The following is a 17,847-nucleotide window of genomic DNA, read 5'->3' on the forward strand; positions in this document are numbered from 1 at the left end:
GTGCTTTTTAAAACCTGCATATTTAGCTGGGTGCCAGTGGCTCGCACCTGGAATCCCAGCTACTCAGGAGGTTGAGAGCTGAGGATTGTGGTTTAAAGCCAGTCTGGGCAGAAAAGCCTATGAGATGTTTTTTTTTTTTAATCTCCAATGAACTACTTAGAAAAAGCTGAAAGTACCTCAAGTGACAAAATGCTACGGTTGAGCTCAGGGATAGCGCCCAGGTCCTGAGTTCAATCTCCAGGACCAGCAAAAACAAAAACAAAAAAACACCAAAAAAAAACCCACCTACATATTGTGTAAGTACATCATAATATGATGAACCTTATCCTTTTTAATGTAGGTATTGGTTTAGGGTCATATAAAAGATGCACATCCTTAAACATGTATACAGGTGTATGTATATATGTGTATGTGTGTATGTATCTGTTTACATAGGTAAATCTTAAATGCAAGATATATTAAATATTTCCCTAATCCCAGAGTATTAAGTATAGAAATGAAATACTAAGTATATCTTCACTGTACTTATAATACCCAGATTACATTTTCAAATATTACTTTGTGAAAGATAGGAATTGAGTTTTCATTTTCATTTTTTTTGGCCGTGGGGCTTGAACTCTGGGCTTGGGCACTATCCCTCAGCTCTTCAGCTCAAGGGGAGTGTTCTACTGCTTGAGTCACAATGCCACTTCCAGTTTTCTAGTGGTTTATTGGAAATAAGCGTCTCATAGACTTTCCTGCCTGGGCTGGCTTTGAACCATGATCCTCAGATCTCAGCCTCCTAAGTAGCTAGGATTACAGGAGTGAGTCACTGGCACCTGGCTGGAATTGAGTTTTCTTTTTTCGCAATAGCACTATAAAAATCCCCACTTTGAAATTTTATTTCATATAGAATGGGAGAGAGAAGAGATTGACAAAAAGCGAGATGAAAAGATGCCTTTACTAGAAAGAGAAGGAAAGCCAGAGCCAAAAGACAATATGGATAACTCCAATAAAGGCAGTGTGGACTTAATCGCAAGAAGAAAAGCTAAACTGATGGAGCAACTATTTGGCACTAGTGCCAGAAGCACCATTTCCTCAAGGGGCAGTACCCAAACTTTCTACCTACCAGCAGAGGGGACTCTGACTCTCTGAATTTTTGCCCAGGGGAGAAAAACAGCAGAGTTAGAAAACAGGATGATGAAGACTTCTTCCTTCCTTGAAGGAAGAAATGTTAATCCAAAGAGACACCAATTGAAATGCAAATAATAAGCTGGCACTGATAGAAGTTCATTATATAGAAGATGAAATTGAAGATGACTGTTATGTATTTCAGTTGTAAATATTAAAGTATTTTAATACAGTATTATAAACGTCCAGACTTTTAATATTGCACATTTCTTATTGAGGAATGATTTTTGTAGCTGTTACAGTGCAATTAAAAAGTAGATCACATTGACTCACATCACTAATTTGAGAGAATATTGGGAGTTCTTTTGAATGAAACCAAAAATAGAGATATCTCTAACTTTGTTTTGACTATGATTTTACCTCTTAAAACAGCTCTGTGGGAAGTTTGACTTCCCTGAAGGTCACATTCATTTTCTACTTTCACTCCTATTTATTATTGTTCAGATTTTCACTGAGCTAACTGTACTTTTCTCATTGACTGTCCAGTGGAATTGAACGGAGTAAATCTGTGGTAGGGAGTCTGAACCCTTACTTTTTGGACTGGGACGCAGTCCCTGTCCTGGGAGGCAACGCTGAGCTGCTCAGGAATGACAGCGGTGACTCATTCCTCTGGGAATACCCACAGTTCACACCACTCACTCTCAATCTCATCTCTGAAGCTGCTCACCTGCAGCACTGTGAGCACCTCAGGCTGGTCTCAGATGCTTTTTTGTTTGTGTAGATTGTCCCCTTGCTATGGCTTCCAGTGTAATTCCTCTCCTTACTCTATTACACTCTTTGTGTCTCAGTGGCTGAGTGTTAAGACTTCATATCAAATGACAAGCCATTGAAGAAACTGCATCTCAGTAGAGAAAGATTTTCAACCCAATATGTTTCCATGGTAGTAGCATACTTTGGAAATTTTACCATGTTCTTTTAAGATGTTTCCTCAACCAAAGAGACTTTCAGGACTAGGTTCAAGGAACCTGGATCAAAGCCACCCTGGGGCAGGAAAGTCCATGAGACTCTTATCATCAATTAACTACCAAAAAAAGTCTGATGTGCAGGTCCCTAACCTTGAGCACAAAAGCTCAGAGATAGTGCCCAATCCCTGAGTTCAAGCCGCAGGACCAGCACAGTACAGAAAAAGTTTTACAATGAAAGACTCAAGAGGCTTCATGACAATCTCCAGAATAAAAAATTGTTTACTTCCATAGAGAATAAGAGTCACAAATAATTTAAATTTTTGGTCTTATTATAGACCAGGGGAATGCAGCACACTGTAAACAAAGTGTTGTTTTTAACAAAACAGTTGATGCCATGACTTCTCCCAAACAAGTCTTCCTTCAACAAGGCAAAAATAAACTCTGAAAGCTGAGGAATATCAATAAGACTACGTTTTACAAAAGATTCTTCTTATACAAATTCATCATCAAAGGTAACAGAACACATATAACAGGGAAAAATACATAGAGGAGCTTTCAGGCAAAAGTTCCTAAACTTTTCTAGCAGGCTTGGATTCCCAGATGATAACAAATCACAAATGATAATGGGAAGCTGCCTTAAAGAAACAATAAGGATGTTAAGAACTGCTGGTTTACACCTGTAATCCTAGCTAATCAGGAGGGTGAGATCTGAGGGTTGCAGTTCAAAGCCTGCCTGCGCAAGCAAGGTCATAAGATTCTCCAATTAACGACCTAAACTTACAGCTGTGGCTGTAATTGGTAGAGTACTAGTAGTGAGCAAAAGAAGCTCAGGGACAGTGTCTATGTCCTGAGTTCAAGTCCTATCAACAACAGCAACAACCCCCCCCCCCACTAAGAACCTTGCCAGGAAAATGTCAGTATGACAGTGTGTAAATATGATTTTTCTCCAATCTGCAAAGAATATTAACAGGAAAGAAAGTTCTATACTTAGATGGATCTAAGTAATTTTAAGTTTACAACAAGTTATATTTCTGGCAACCTGGTTCAATAAAACCCTACTAAAATAAATGAGATAATAGAATACAAGTAACCAAGATATAACTGATCGGAAACAATGTAAACAAATAAACATATAACAAGGAAATTTGATTCAGGTATTTGGTACTGAATCCAGTACTATCACCTAATTAATTAATACTAAAATACAAAATAGGATATGCTAGACATGAGCAAACATCATTCCTTCTGAACATTGTAAAGGACCACAGAATAACAATTCAGTAAATATAGTAATTAAAGCTATACATTCTGTATAGCTTTTAAGCAGAGTAAAAGCTAATACTGAGCAAACTGCATAAAGTTACTAATTCAATTATCTTTTGAGACAGCCACAGAGAATCTCTACTTTTATTCTGGTAAAAAATGACCTTTCTGGGGCTGGGAAGGTGGCTCAGTGGTAGAGTGCTTGCCTCACATGCATGAGGCCCTGGGTTCGATTCCTCAGCACCACATAAACAGAAAAGGCCAGAAGTGGTGCTGTGGCTCAAGTGGTAGAGTGCTAGTCTTGAGCTGAAGAGCTCAGGGACAGTGCCCAGGACTAGAGTTCAAACCCCATGATCACCAAAAAAAAAAAAAAAAAAAGACTTTTCTGTGTATTAATCAGCCTCATCCTATCCCTACATGATACACAGATTCAGCACAGTGAGGCAGGCTATATGTGTAGTAATCCACAAATGTACAAGAACAAGAACTTTGAAGCTAAGCTAACCATTTAAAAACATTCAGCAAATTGGTAGCAGACTCCAGCATTCCTTCCAATCACTACTTCTTTCTGGAAGTCAATTCTCATCATTATTAAAATCAATCATGACTTAGTAAGCACTTGCCAGCAGGAGAAGGCAGACAGCAGGCCAACAATTTGAAACCATCACTAGTTTTCAATGATTCAAAAGCAAATCAAATGAACAGCTGCTACTTGTGAACAGCTGCCTACATTTCATAATTTAAACTACATGTCTGAAATTTATGCAACTACTTGCTTTCTTTCTATAAATGTCATGTGGCTCAATCTCTTCGCACTCTTCCACTGTATTAATCCAATTCCTTAGATTACTTTCAGTCCCTAACCTGATCGAAAAGATCAGTGCAATCTGCTCATGTCGCTCTTATGAGTTCCTCTTCTTTGCCGGGGTGATACTCAATGTACAGGTTGACATAAACATACCCTGTTCAAAGCAAGATAAATTGTACTCCAATGAACTTCTTAAAAACTGCAAAAGCTGCAACTGTAAGTACCAGTAAATTATCCCTGATCAATTTTATTGAGCTAATTGTTATTTCAAAGTATCAAGAGTTGTTAAGAGACTGATGTTCCACTGTCCTTGTAAGGTCACAAGTTAACCTACCAATTACAGATGCTGGGCAAGTAACCTGAGACCCTAAGGTTAGAGGCAGAGAACATGGAAGCCTTCACTTCTGGAAGTGCAGCTAGAAAGTCGATGTACACATCAGCTGCAGGCAGCAGCAGGCAGCTGAAGAAGCTCCTGTTCCTCCCAGAGAAGCGGTGCCCGCAGCAAACAAAACCTGAAACACACACAGCCCTCCAGACTGATGCTTAGTCTTTCACAATGTTCCTTCTCTTCCTGACTGGATAACCAGAACAGAGCACACCCCACCCTCCTCAGATAGACAACATTAGCACTGCTCATAAATCCCTCATGGCAAGTCATTGTAACAGTTACTGTTGCAGCCCAAAATATATTAACAGCAGTGTTAATAACTTCCCAATCAGGAAACTTAAACAGCAGCCCCTTAAGTAAACTGGACCATTTCCTTCCTTTCTCTCTCTTTCTTTGCATCTTTTCTTCCTTTCCATCTTTCCTTCTTCCCTTCCTCCCTTCCTTCCTTCATTTCTTTCCTTCCTTCCAATTTCGTTTTCTTCCTTTCCTTCCTTCTTTTTTTCTTTCTTTCTTTCCTTTCTTTCTTCCTTTCTTCCTTCCTTCCTTTCTTTCCTTCCTTTTCTTTTTGGTGCCAGTGCTGGGGCTTGAACTCAGAGCCTGGAGACTGACCCTGAAGTTTTTTGCTCAAAGCTAACACTCTACCACCTGGCCCATGGCTTCATTCTGGCCTTTTTTTAAAAAAAGTAATTAATTGGAGATAAGAGTCTCAAGGAATGTCCTACCCCAACTGGCTTTGAACTGTAGTCCTCAGATCTCAGCCTCCTGAGTAGGTAGAATTATAGGCATGAGTCACTGGCACCAGGCTACATCTGGCTTTTATTAAGCAAGTCTCTCATGTTCAAGATTTGCTGTAGTTGTTTTGTTTTGTCTCACAGTATTAAGGACTGAATCCAGGCTTTTTTCAATTAAGCTTTGCACAAATAAGCTTGTTTTTTTTCAGATGGTCTCACTAACTCCACCAGGACATCTTCCTTTCTTTTCCTCCTAAGTAGCTGGGATCACAAGTTTACCACCAGGCAGAGCTTCTTGTAAGCTCTTACTATTTTTTTTGTGTTTGAGGTGTGTGTGTGTGTGTGTGTGTGTGTGTGTGTGCGTGCGTGCGTGCGTGCGTGCGTGCGTGCGTGTGTGTGCGCGCGCGCGCGCGCCGGTCCTAGGGCTTGAACTCAAGACCTTACGCTGTTCCTAAACTGTTTTGCTCAAGACTAGCCATCTACTACTTGAGCCACAGTTCTACTTCTAGCTTTTTTGTTTCTTTTGGTAGTTAACTGAAACTAAGAGTGTCACAGGCTTTGCTGACCAGGCTGGCTTCAAACTGGGATTCTTAGATCTCAGCCTCCTGAGTAGCTAGGATTATATGTGTGAACCGCAGGTACCCAGGTACTACTTGACATTTAGAAAAGATTTTGTAACCTTCACAAGTTTCCAATGACACAATTTTATTAATTTCTCCCTAAATTTCTCATTCCTAAGGTGTGGCAACTCTGAGCACATGATTGACCATGAGATAGAAACAACTTGTTTGTGGAAGATAATAATCTCAAATTGGTGCTGGGCTCTTAATAAATTTTGCAAAGTCTAAATCCTAATTAATAACATTAGAAACAAATAGCCTTCCACATTCATGTCTTTTTCTTGTCTAGATTCTGAATGAGAGAAAAAAATGTGAAATCTGTCTCCTCACTTCCTGCTGAAACTGTGCTCAAGGCTCCAGGTTTATCTCTCCCCACCCTACATCTGATTCTCCTAACTAAGGTGTATCCAGCCTCTAATCTGCTACCACCATCTCTACAGCCCTCTACAGCACTTCACTCCACAGCCACCGACCTTGGAATGGCAGCAGGTCTAAACTGACTATTCTGTGATAAAATAAAAAACAAGCCTGTCAAAAGAAAAAGAAAAAAGTCACATGTCAGAATCTCATCACTATAATACTAGCTTCTCAGGAGGCTGAGATCTAAGGACTGAGGTTCGAAATCAGCCAGGACAGAAAATCCCAAGAGACTCTTATCCTTGATAAACTAGCAAGAAGCCAGGAGTGGAGTGGTAACTAAAGTGGTAGAGCACCAGCTTTAAGGAAGAAAATAAAAGGAACAGCACCCAGGCCTGGAGTTCAAGCCCCAGGACCAGCACCAACAAAAGAAAGGAAAGGAAACAAAATAAAGGAAAAGCAATACACTTACTTTTGCAAAGAAGAAAGAAAAGGATTACTTATTGTCAGATCAGAACACATTTCCCTAATAGAAATTTTAAAGAAATTTAAATCAGCAACGTTACTGGAAGAGGTGTCATGTATTAAAGTCATTAGAGGTGATAGTGGAAGCCAGCACAGTAGTGCAGTCCTTTATCCCATCAACATATCAAATGAATAGTAGAGGGGATGGATTCTCATAAGCTCTCACTGCCTATAGAATGTGAGTCTTCAGAAGCGGCTCTATCTTGCAGAACAGAGCTGAGGCCTGCCTGCTGCCGGAGGCCTGCCTGCAGTTGGGCCAGCTGAGGAGTGCTCCTGGGGAATGGGTCTCCACCAATCCCGAGCAAAGCACTGAGGCACAGAAATCACTTTGAACCAGTGCCTGCACCAGTAAACAGGTAAGCAGCAGGAAAGGAGGGGGTGGGATACTGGAACCCTGTAAGAAACAAAGGGATCTTTTCACACCTAGCAGAATCTTAGATGCAGCTTGGTGGTAGGAACCACATCTGGATGTTCCTGGAGAGTTGAACAGTTCTAGCCTGGGACAAGTTATGTGATCACCTGCTAGAAGTTTCCATATCATGGTCATTGAAAACTTCATACTTTAAGCTGGAAACAGTGGCTCACATCTGTAATCACAATTTGAGGCCAACCTAAGCAATAAGTCATTTAGACTCTATATCCACCAATAAGCAGGAAACTGTAATCCCAGCTATGGGGGAGACAGAGGTAGGATTGTAGTCTAGGAGTGCTGAGGCAAAAAAAAAAAAAAAAAAAAAAAAAAAAAAAAAATCCATGAGACCCAATCAGAACAATAACCTACAACAAAAAGGGTTAGAGGGGTGCCTCAAGTGGCAGAGTGCCTGCCTCACAAGCACAAAGCTCTGAATTCAAATCCCAGTACCACCAGAAAAAGAAAAAAAGAGAGAGAGAAGAGAAGGGAAGGCCAGGCACTGGTGGCTCATGTCTATAATCCTAGCTACTCTGGAGACTGAGATCTGAGGATCACTGTTCAAAACCAACCAGGACAGGAAAGTCTGTGAAACTCTTATCTCTGATAAACCACCAGAAAACTGTAAGTGGTGCTGTGGATCAAGTGGTAGAGCACTACCCTTGAGCTGAAGAGCTGAGAGACACCACCCAGGCCCAGAGTTCAAGCCCCCACAACTGACAAAAAACAAAAAACAAAAAACAAAAACAAAGAGAAGGGAAGAGAAGAGAAGCTGTATCTAATCGTGTCCTGGTTATTTTTTTGGCGATAATCAGGTTTGAACTAAGGCCTCAGGGTTGCTAGGTAGGTACACTGTCACTTGACACTCTACCAGTCCCTTGTGGCACTGGTTATTCAAGACAGGGTCTCACGGCACGCCTGGGCCGCCCTAGGTTGCCATCCTCTGTGTGCTCCTCTATCATGGGCATGACCTGGGGGGACCACAATACTCACTCACTTTGGTTCCCCTGAAGCTGGAGATGACAGGCATTGCCACTGTGCCCAGCCATCCTCCGAGGTGGACTCCTGAGGATTTTTATATCCTGGAAGGCCTCAAATTGTGACCTCTTGATCTCTGCATCTCAAGTACCTGGGATTCTAGACTTGACCCCAATGTACCCAGGTAAATTGTCTTTTATAGGTTGAATTCTGTACAAGGTTAAGACAAGTATCTTAACCTAGTAAGCACAGAGCCTAGCATGCACAGGACTCCATGGCCTTGAAGTAAAACCACACAACTGCTCCCCCACACGCACACATGTGCACACACACATGCATGCACATCCATCATATACATATACAAATATGTACATAGATCCCCCATCCCTCTGCCTTCTATCCCTGTGCATTTCCCAGTATAAATTTCTTGCCTTGCATTAGGGGCCTATCTTACTTTAGGATGACTCCAGCTGACTTCACATCCATAGTGAAAGCCATGTTCTGTCTTCTTCTGATGCTCTCATTTCCAATATGGAACTTACAATGTAGTATGGGCTAGAAAACTCAGGAACTGGAATGGCTAAGAAAGCACATTAAGTAACAATTTGCTGAAAATGAGACTTGAAAGCTGGGCTTTAATGCAGCCTTTCTGGCTCCCCCTGGGTTCTCAGACACTTTTCCAGCAGAACTCAATTATGTGGCTCTGAGATGGAAAATGACTGGACACACACTGTGTGTTCTGGATAATTCTGCCATTCAGTTTGGCATTAAATTTCCTGGCTAACACTTGTTTCTTAGCAAAGGGAATGCTGTACTGAGATGCTAGACAAAATTTCCATTTCAGAAGGCAGGTAGGTGTTTTCTACCTCAAAATGAACATGGTTATGTAAGGAATACTGTCCAAAGTCAGGACATGGCGGTTTATGTCCTACACAGGCACACTGCTGATTCTCACAAAGTAGCATGACCATGGAATGATTATATGACCCTGTAAATGGAAAACCCAGACAACACTTTTTTAAATACATTATTTATTGTAAAAATACTGTACAGAGGGGTTACAGTTACATGAGTAAGGTAATGAGTACATTTCCTATCGAGCATTGTTATCTCGTTTGTTTTTCCCTATAGTCCCTTCCCTCCCCATCTTCCCAACTCCTCCCTCCCTCCCTCCCCCTACAAGTTGTAAAGTTCATTTTCAACATAGTGTCTTGTACATCTCATTGTTACAATGGGTCAACCTGTATCCCTATTTAAGCATTTTGTTATTTCCCTTCCCCTCCCCAAATTAGAAAAGTGTATATACAAGATGCAGTGCACCAGAATCAAATACAGTGAAAACAGGGGTTATACCATGGGGGAAGAACATACAAAAGAATAAAAAAAATTACATAGTACATTATAAGTATGTTAAACAAAATAGTAAGAAAGAAAAACCACTTATGTCCCTGTCTTGGGGTTCATTTCACTTAACATCATCTTTTTTTTTTTTTGGTCGGTCGTGGGGCTTGAATTCTGGGTTTGGGTGCTGCTGTCCCTGTGCTCTTCAGCTCAAGGCGAGCGCTCTACAGCTTGAGCCACAGCGCCACTTCTGGTTTTCTCGTGGTTTATTGGAGATAAGAGTCTCAAGGATTTTCCTGCCGGGGCTGGTTTTGAACCATGATCCTCAGATCTCAGCCTGCTGAGTAGCTAGGATTACAGGCATGAGTCACCGGCGCCCGGCTAACATCATCTTATATGGTTATATATACATAGCTTTTGACCTTTTCTGCTTGCCCTAGACATGTACTAGTTATTGCAAATAAGGGAAACCATAGGACCTGGGTAGGCTAGGATTATAGGTGTGAGCCTGATGGGAAGGATTAGGGAAGGTCCAGACAGAGGCAGGGATGGGAAGATGCAGAAAGGGGACAGGAGGGGATGGGGAGAGGCAGGCAGGGGGACAGAGGGGATGGGGAGAGGCAGACAGGAGGACAGGAAGGGATGGGGAGAGGCAGACAGGAGGGGCGGGATGGGGAGAGGCAGAAAGCAGACTGGAGAGGATGGGGAGAGGCAGACAGGACAGGAAGGGATGGGGAGAGGCAGACGGGACAGGAGAGTATGGGGAGAGGCAGACAGGGGGACGGGAGAGGATGGGGAAAGGCAGACAAGGGGGCGGGAGAGGATGGGGAGAGGCAGACAGGGGGACGGGAGAGGATGGGGAGAGACAGACAGGGGGGCGGGAGAGGATGGGGAGAGGCAGACAGGACAGGAAGGGATGGGGAGAGGCAGACGGGACAGGAGAGTATGGGGAGAGGCAGACAGGGGGACGGGAGAGGATGGGGAAAGGCAGACAAGGGGGCGGGAGAGGATGGGGAGAGGCAGACAGGGGGATGGGAGAGGATGGGGAGAGACAGACAGGGGGATGGGAGAGGATGGGGAGAGGCAGACAGGGGGACGGGAGAGGATGGGGAGAGGCAGACAGGGGGGCGGGAGAGGATGGGGAGAGGCAGACAGGGGGGCGGGATGGGGAGAGACAGACAGGGGGACGGGAGAGGATGGGGAGAGGCAGACAGGGGGACGGGAGAGGATGGGGAGAGGCAGACAAGGGGGCGGGAGAGGATGGGGAGAGACAGACAGGGGGACGGGAGAGGATGGGGAGAGGCAGACGGGGTCGAGAGAGGATGGGGAGAGGCAGACAGGGGGGCGGGATGGGGAGAGGCAGACAGGACAGGAAGGGATGGGGAGAGGCAGGCAGGGGGGCGGGATGGGGAGAGACAGACAGGGGGATGGGAGAGGATGGGGAGAGGCAGACAGACAGGGGGACGGGAGAGGATGGGGAGAGGCAGACAGGGGGGCGGGAGAGGATGGGGAGAGGCAGACAGGGGGGCGGGATGGGGAGAGACAGACAGGGGGACGGGAGAGGATGGGGAGAGGCAGACAGGGGGACGGGAGAGGATGGGGAGAGGCAGACAGGGGGACGGGAGAGGATGGGGAGAGGCAGACAGGGGGACGGGAGAGGATGGGGAGAGGCAGACAGGGGGGCGGGAGAGGATGGGGAGAGGCAGACAGGGGGGCGGGAGAGGATGGGGAGAGGCAGGCAGGGTGGCAGGAGGGGAAGGAAGCTTGAGCCTCTACTAGGCCCGGCCGGGCCGAGACGCCGGCGGAGGCGCCGGGGTCACCCGCGTACCTTGCTGCGGTCCCCGGAGGCGGCGCGCTGCTGGGAGCTGGGGCCTGGGAAGGACTGAGACGGGACGTTCAGCATCCTGGACCCCGGCCCAGCCCGGAGTCCACACCGCAAGGCTCAGTGCCTTTGGCTCCGGCTCCGTGGCCCGTCAACACCAAGCCTGGATCCACTTCCGGAGTCGCTGAACGTCATGACGCAGCACGTCGGAGGCGGGATCATGAGATGAGTACTGAGGCTCAGCTACAGTCGGGGCGAGTACGCATGCTCAGTTTTCCCTGCCCTGAGTTCAGCACTGCGGCCAGCGAAGCCTTTGGAATCGCAGGTGGAGAGCGCCGGCCATAACGCTGTCCTGAGCTCCGGTGCTGAATGAAGTGTCATAGCGGCTCTTCTCCCAGTACACCAACACTCGTCCGAGGGTATTTAGACAGTCATCAACTTTATCAGCATATAAACTTTGTAATGGGTCCGAACAAAAATGGCATCAAAGGGGCTGGGAAGGTGGCTCAGTGGTAGACTTCTTGCCTAGCATGCATGAAGCCCTGGGTTCGATTCCTCAGTACCACATAAGCAGAAAAAGCCAGAAGTGGCACTGTGGCTCAAGTGGTAGAGTGCTAGCATTGAGCAAAAGAAGCTCAAGGCCCTGAGTTCAAGCCCCAGGACTGGCACAAAGAACAACAACAAAAACACAACCAAGTTGTCATCTACCTGTTGCATTCAACGAAGTTCACTGAGAGATACATTACTTTTCATCAACTCTGCAAGTCCAATGTCTTGCAAACACAGCCCTGTTATCTGTTCCATCTCTGTCCCTCTCACACATATTCAACATTTTGTAGTGAAGCAGAAATAGAAATCAGTAAAAACTCTCCCATTTTGTAGTTTTCAGTGCTGGACAGAAGTAGGGAAAAATCCCAGGTCCTGCAATAAAGAATGTCCTTAGGGGCTAGAAAGTTGGTTTAGTGGGAGTGCTTGCCTCGCATGCATGAGGTCCTGGGTTCGATTCCTCTGCACCACATAAGCAGAAAAAAGCTGGAAGTGGAGCTGTGGCTCAAGTGGTAGGGAGCTAGCCTTGAGCTGAAATGCTGAAGGACAGCCCCCAGGCCCAGAGTTCAGGCCTCACCCCTCCCCCAACAACAACAAAGAATGTCCTTAGTCCTGCTCTCTAGTAAGAAGGCCAGAGCAGATCCTTGTTTTTACTGTCTGTATGTTTCTTCCTCATTCACCTCTATGGCCACATTATGCCAAATACAAAGCTGTCAGAAACAATAATAGGAATTTTATATGTTTGTCTCCAGTTATATGTGCTTGTGACTTTACTAAATTGTTTTCTGGATGTAGATAATGCACCTGCTTTATTTCTCTCTGTGCGTCCAGCACATGTTAATGGCTTCATTTGTATGAGATCCATCTTCATCCCTTATTTTAGCAACCACTATCTTGAACCTGTGTGAAACTGAAGGCACCTAATCAGGATGGCAGCATCCTATCCTTCTCTTGACTACAAGACTAGATCCATTGTTCTGTCAAGAAATCTTTAAAAAAATTCCCTTGAGAAAGATACTAATCCTAGTGTTGGGTATTGGAATAGCAAGACCCCACATGTCTGCTTATTTCCCACCATCTTTGCTTACAAGTCTGCCAGTTCTCTCCAGAGTAAACACATGAATGAAGAACCACCAAAACAGCTGTGGCAATAGTCTTGTTGTTCCATTAGTATATCTTCCTCTTGCTATTACATGATTGCCAAGTTACTGAACTATATTTTAGGATTGTTCTTAGTTGGAGATAAACATCTCATGGGCTATCTGGGCAGGCTTCGAATTCAAATCCTGAGATCTTAGTCTCCTAGGTAGTTAGGATTTACACCTGCACCAAGGATTTGGCAGGAACTGAGCTGAGCTATAACTTGTAACTATTACAATTCCTAGCCCATAGTAGGCATTCAATTAGTTTTGAATACATTTTTAATAAATAGGTATTTTATGTCTGAGTAAGGTAAGTGTGGATATGTGATCAGACTTAAGATTAGAATCAATATGAAATAAAGCTCTCACATAAGAAAATATGTATGAACTATCTGAGGTTAAATGTTACTTCTATTAAATGGGGAATAACTTTATCTATATAAAGATAGCATTGTTTGGATCTGCATTGAACGTTGGTATTAGTGATGTGATTATTTGGTGTGAAATAACTCTAGAAGTTGGTAAAATCACTTTGGGGGGGGATGAAACAGTGATTAGTGAACGTGGTCTTCATGAAACATTTACTTAACATAATTATATCAAAGACAAACAATTGTACTTAAGAAATATTTAATATGTGAGGAAAAGTATAGGATATGGAAACATTCTTCTCAAATATTTACAACATATGTTTTGAAGTATTCATAATGATTTTTCTGAACTACTGAACTAAAAACGTATTCTGTCTACTGTTGTATTTTAATTATATGTAGGGTATCCTTAATATAATAAAGATATAATAATATCACTACTAGTGAAAATTGTGGACAACATATATCTTTTGTTTAAATTGAGGATAGTAAATAATAAAACATAAGTTTCCCTAGACTAGACTTTTTTTTTAATATCCACTGTCTTAATTGAGCTATTGCTATTGCTCTCTTATAGGGGAAAGAATATATTTCTAACAAGAATCTGTAATTGTAAAAACAAGATTAAGTATACAATTATGTTAAAATAACGTTTTGATCAGCAGAGGTAAGGGTATGACATTTCTTTTGCACTTAATTTGTCATAGATTGGAATAGCTGTTAAATTTTAGGTCAGAACTATTTAAAAACCTATGAGGGATATAAATTTTATCCTACTTTCAAGTTAGCCTGTTATAGTGTCATGACTCATGGGTCAAGGACAGAAATGGTTTAGAATCACAACAGGCATTAAAAAACTGGAAAATTCCCACATATAAGTAGGCTATCTTACAGAATAGCTGAACTAAGGGAACCTGAACTTTTATAGTAGACAGATGCCCACCTGGCTTCTCCATTGGAGGAAGACTTCATTGTATAGAACAGAACATAAATCTGCCCCTTGTCCTAGTATGAGGCAAATGGCTTATAAAAATATCATTGTAAAGATAACCTGGAATAAAGGCTGTCAGGGACTGCTTTTATAGGACATTCAGATTAGTGGGGAATTGTCTGCCAATTTCTGTTACTCTCAATTGCTTTCTAAATATGTGCTATTGATAAGATAATGATATATTATTTTCTGAAATAATCAAAGGATGATACCACAGAAATGCCCAACAACAGATATTGTTTAAACTATAACATGCTCACAAAGTAGTAATCATAATTAAAAATAATATCATACAATTGCATTTATTGATCTAAGTACTTATCAGAAAATTAAGTGAAACAAGCAAGTTATAAAATGTACATATGATTAATTTTACCTTTATAAAAACTATACTATTGTCACATATGTGAATATATATTAGACTATCTATTTCAGTGGGCAGAGTTGTAAATGTTTTGCTTTTTGTTTGTTTTCTTTTGTTAACCTCCTTGAAAATGAATACTTTTCAAATGAAGGAAAAACACTTAAAAAAATAGAAGTGACTAGTCATGGGTCAGGTGCTGGTGGCTCATACCTGTAATACGAACTATTCATGAGGCTGAGATCTTAGGATCATGGTTCATTCAAAGTCAGCCTGGGCACGAAAGTCCTGAGATTCTTTTTTGGTCAGTCATAGGACTTGAACCCAGGGCCTGGGTACTGTCCCTGAGCTTCTTCACTGAAGGCTAGTGCCCTACCACTTTGAGCCGCAGTGCCACTTCAGTTTTCTGGTGATTAATTGGAGATAAGAGTCTCATACGCTTTCCTGCCCAGGCTGGCTTCAAACTGCAATCCTCCATCTCTGCCTCATGAGTAGCTAGGATTACAGGTGTGAGCTATCAATTCCCAGCTTCTGAGATCCTTATCTTCAATTAACCAGCAAAAAGGCAGAAGTACAGCTGTGGCTCAAGTGGTAGAGAGCTGGCCTTGAGCAACAAAGCTCAAGTATAATGCAGGCCCTGAGTTTAAGCCACAAGACTATCGTGTGTGTGTGTGTGCACGCACACACACACACACACACACACACAAGTTGACTACTCATCTAAGAACTCTTTGCTTAACAGAGGAAAAATATCACTCATGGATTTAAAGATTACAAATTTGCATTTTGACCTTACAGCTACTAATTATGTAGACAATTTGATCTTTTAGTTTTCCTTTAATGCTATTTCATTATAGAAGATAAAATCAAGAGTTTTTTTCAGCACATTGTTGCATTACTTATAACATTAATTGTCATCAATGGAAATAAACCCTAGAAAAGCACTGTAATAGGAAAAATCTTACATTGTAGCGAGTAGTGCTATTTGGTAAGTAAACATCAACATTCTGGTGCTATTTAGTTGGGTTAGACTGCTAGATATATTGAACTAGTTTACTTCTACCTGTATGCCATATTTTAAATGTGTTTAAAAATTGTGTTTTTAATAAGTTTTTTTTTTTTTAAAATTGTTGTGCTTTTCAGTTTTCCTACTTTTTTAACTAAGGGGCTATTACCAGATTTGTCTTCTGAGTATAAATTGAGATGAGTGAAGTTAAAGCAATGGTATAATTCTCTGTGGAGCTAAACAAGTTCTACAATGTGGATTTATTCCAGAGACGATATATATTTTAGTGTGAGGATGATATGATTTTCATAAAATACAATAAACAGTTATAATTTAAATTTAATTATATACTTTTGTTTGCTTGTGACATTACTGAGCATTAAGAGAACTTTAATGAAAACATGTAAGATCTCATATTTGCTCTTTGAGGACTTAGAGCTTAACAAGGGAAGTAAATTATACAAACAAAACAGCTAAGTAGAAGTGCAAGGCATACAGGATGAAGCTTCAATTAAGAATTTATAGAAAGGGCTGTAGAATTAGAGCAAAGGGATATAGTTGTTGGTTAGTATGTTAGTTAAGTCATCATACAGGGTTAGTGCCAAAGTGTGGATAAGACTGGATAGGCATAGATCCTTTCAGTACATAGTGTCACAAATGTAGAGAGTGGTGGGACAATTTTTTACATAGTAATGTCAATATTATATTTCAGAACACGTAGGAAATAGAGTATTTTCTAGGAGAAAGGCAAAGAGAGGTAATAAAGACAAATCTTTGCTGTTGAAGTGCTCTAGAATTATTTTCTGATTTCTAGAAAAGAGTTGACATTACAAATATAGGTGCTATCAGTAGTTTCCAAGGAAGAATAAAATGATCACTGTTGTTACAACCAGCACTTATTAAGATGGTGAAGATTGAGCTTATTAGACTAATGGAAGAAGTAGAGACTGTAGGGAGAAGTTTAGAGGCATTGGGAATAACTTCAATTGGTGTTAGGGGATAATGGACAACGGAAGTATAATAATAAAGATTTCCTGTTTTATGGGAATGATTTTGGCACACCCATAAAAACGACAACAAAAAACCCATTTAAAAAAATAAAAAGAGCTATGTTGTGCTCTTCTCCACATAGTCTCCCATTCTCTTCAGGGTGGCCTAAGCTTGACGACATGCTCTTCTTTCCATTGTAGAGTGTTAGCCAAGAAGGTCATAAAGCTTGACTAGTAGCTTTTAGGACATTACAACCCACTTAACTTTTAGGGTTCCTGTGCCTGATATTGTACAGTCGATACTGTAAAAATGCATACCCTAATTATTTTTGAGGCATGCTTACTTTCTAGATATTATCATTACGATCTGGGGATTAGTATTTTTTTTGGGGGGGGTCCGATTGTGGGGCCTGAACCCTGGGCCTGGATGCTGTCCCTCAGCTCTTCAGCTCAAGGCTAGCGCTCTACAACTTGAGCCACAGCGCCACGTCCGGCTTCTTTCTTTTTGCTTATGTGGTGCAGAGGAATCAAACCCAGGGCCTTAGGCATGCAAGGCAATCGCTCTACCACTGAGCCACCTTGTTCCTACCTTCATTCTTTTAGTGACTTTAAGGAAAATCACTACATCCTTGACTTTATATGTGACAGAGAGTTTCAACTTACTTGGAAAAAAATTATTTTTGTTAATCATGGGGCTTGAACTGGAAAATCTTTTAGGCAGTGGGAAGCAAAAACTCTTGTTTGGAGCCTTCAAGTCCTAGACTTTCCATCTTTTTTTCCTAGCATCTGTATGTACAATAACTAGTTATTCCTTTAGACCTTTTCTTTCCTGCACACCTTGTTTTACTTAGCTGGCATTTTCCAATTCTGTCTAGAAATTAGCTTTCTTGGGTACTATAGGAAGCCCCACCCAGTGGCACTCGAGGCCGCTTGGAGGGCCTGGTGTCAAAGGGCGGCTTGGGGGGCAAGGCACCGGATATAGGGAGGAAGTAGTTCCAGGGAGGAGTTAGGGAAGGGTGATTCCACCACAAGAGACCCTCAGGCTGGGACATGCCTCCAGGAGGGCAGAAGGGGCTGGGCTGGCTTGAGGGAGACCCGGCCCTGGGAAGCCCAGGCTGGCCTGA

This window comes from Dipodomys merriami, unplaced genomic scaffold (genome assembly GCF_024711535.1).
Source record: "Dipodomys merriami isolate MVZ:Mamm:240054 unplaced genomic scaffold, mDipMer1.0.p SCAF_8, whole genome shotgun sequence".
Classification (NCBI taxonomy): domain Eukaryota; kingdom Metazoa; phylum Chordata; class Mammalia; order Rodentia; family Heteromyidae; genus Dipodomys; species Dipodomys merriami.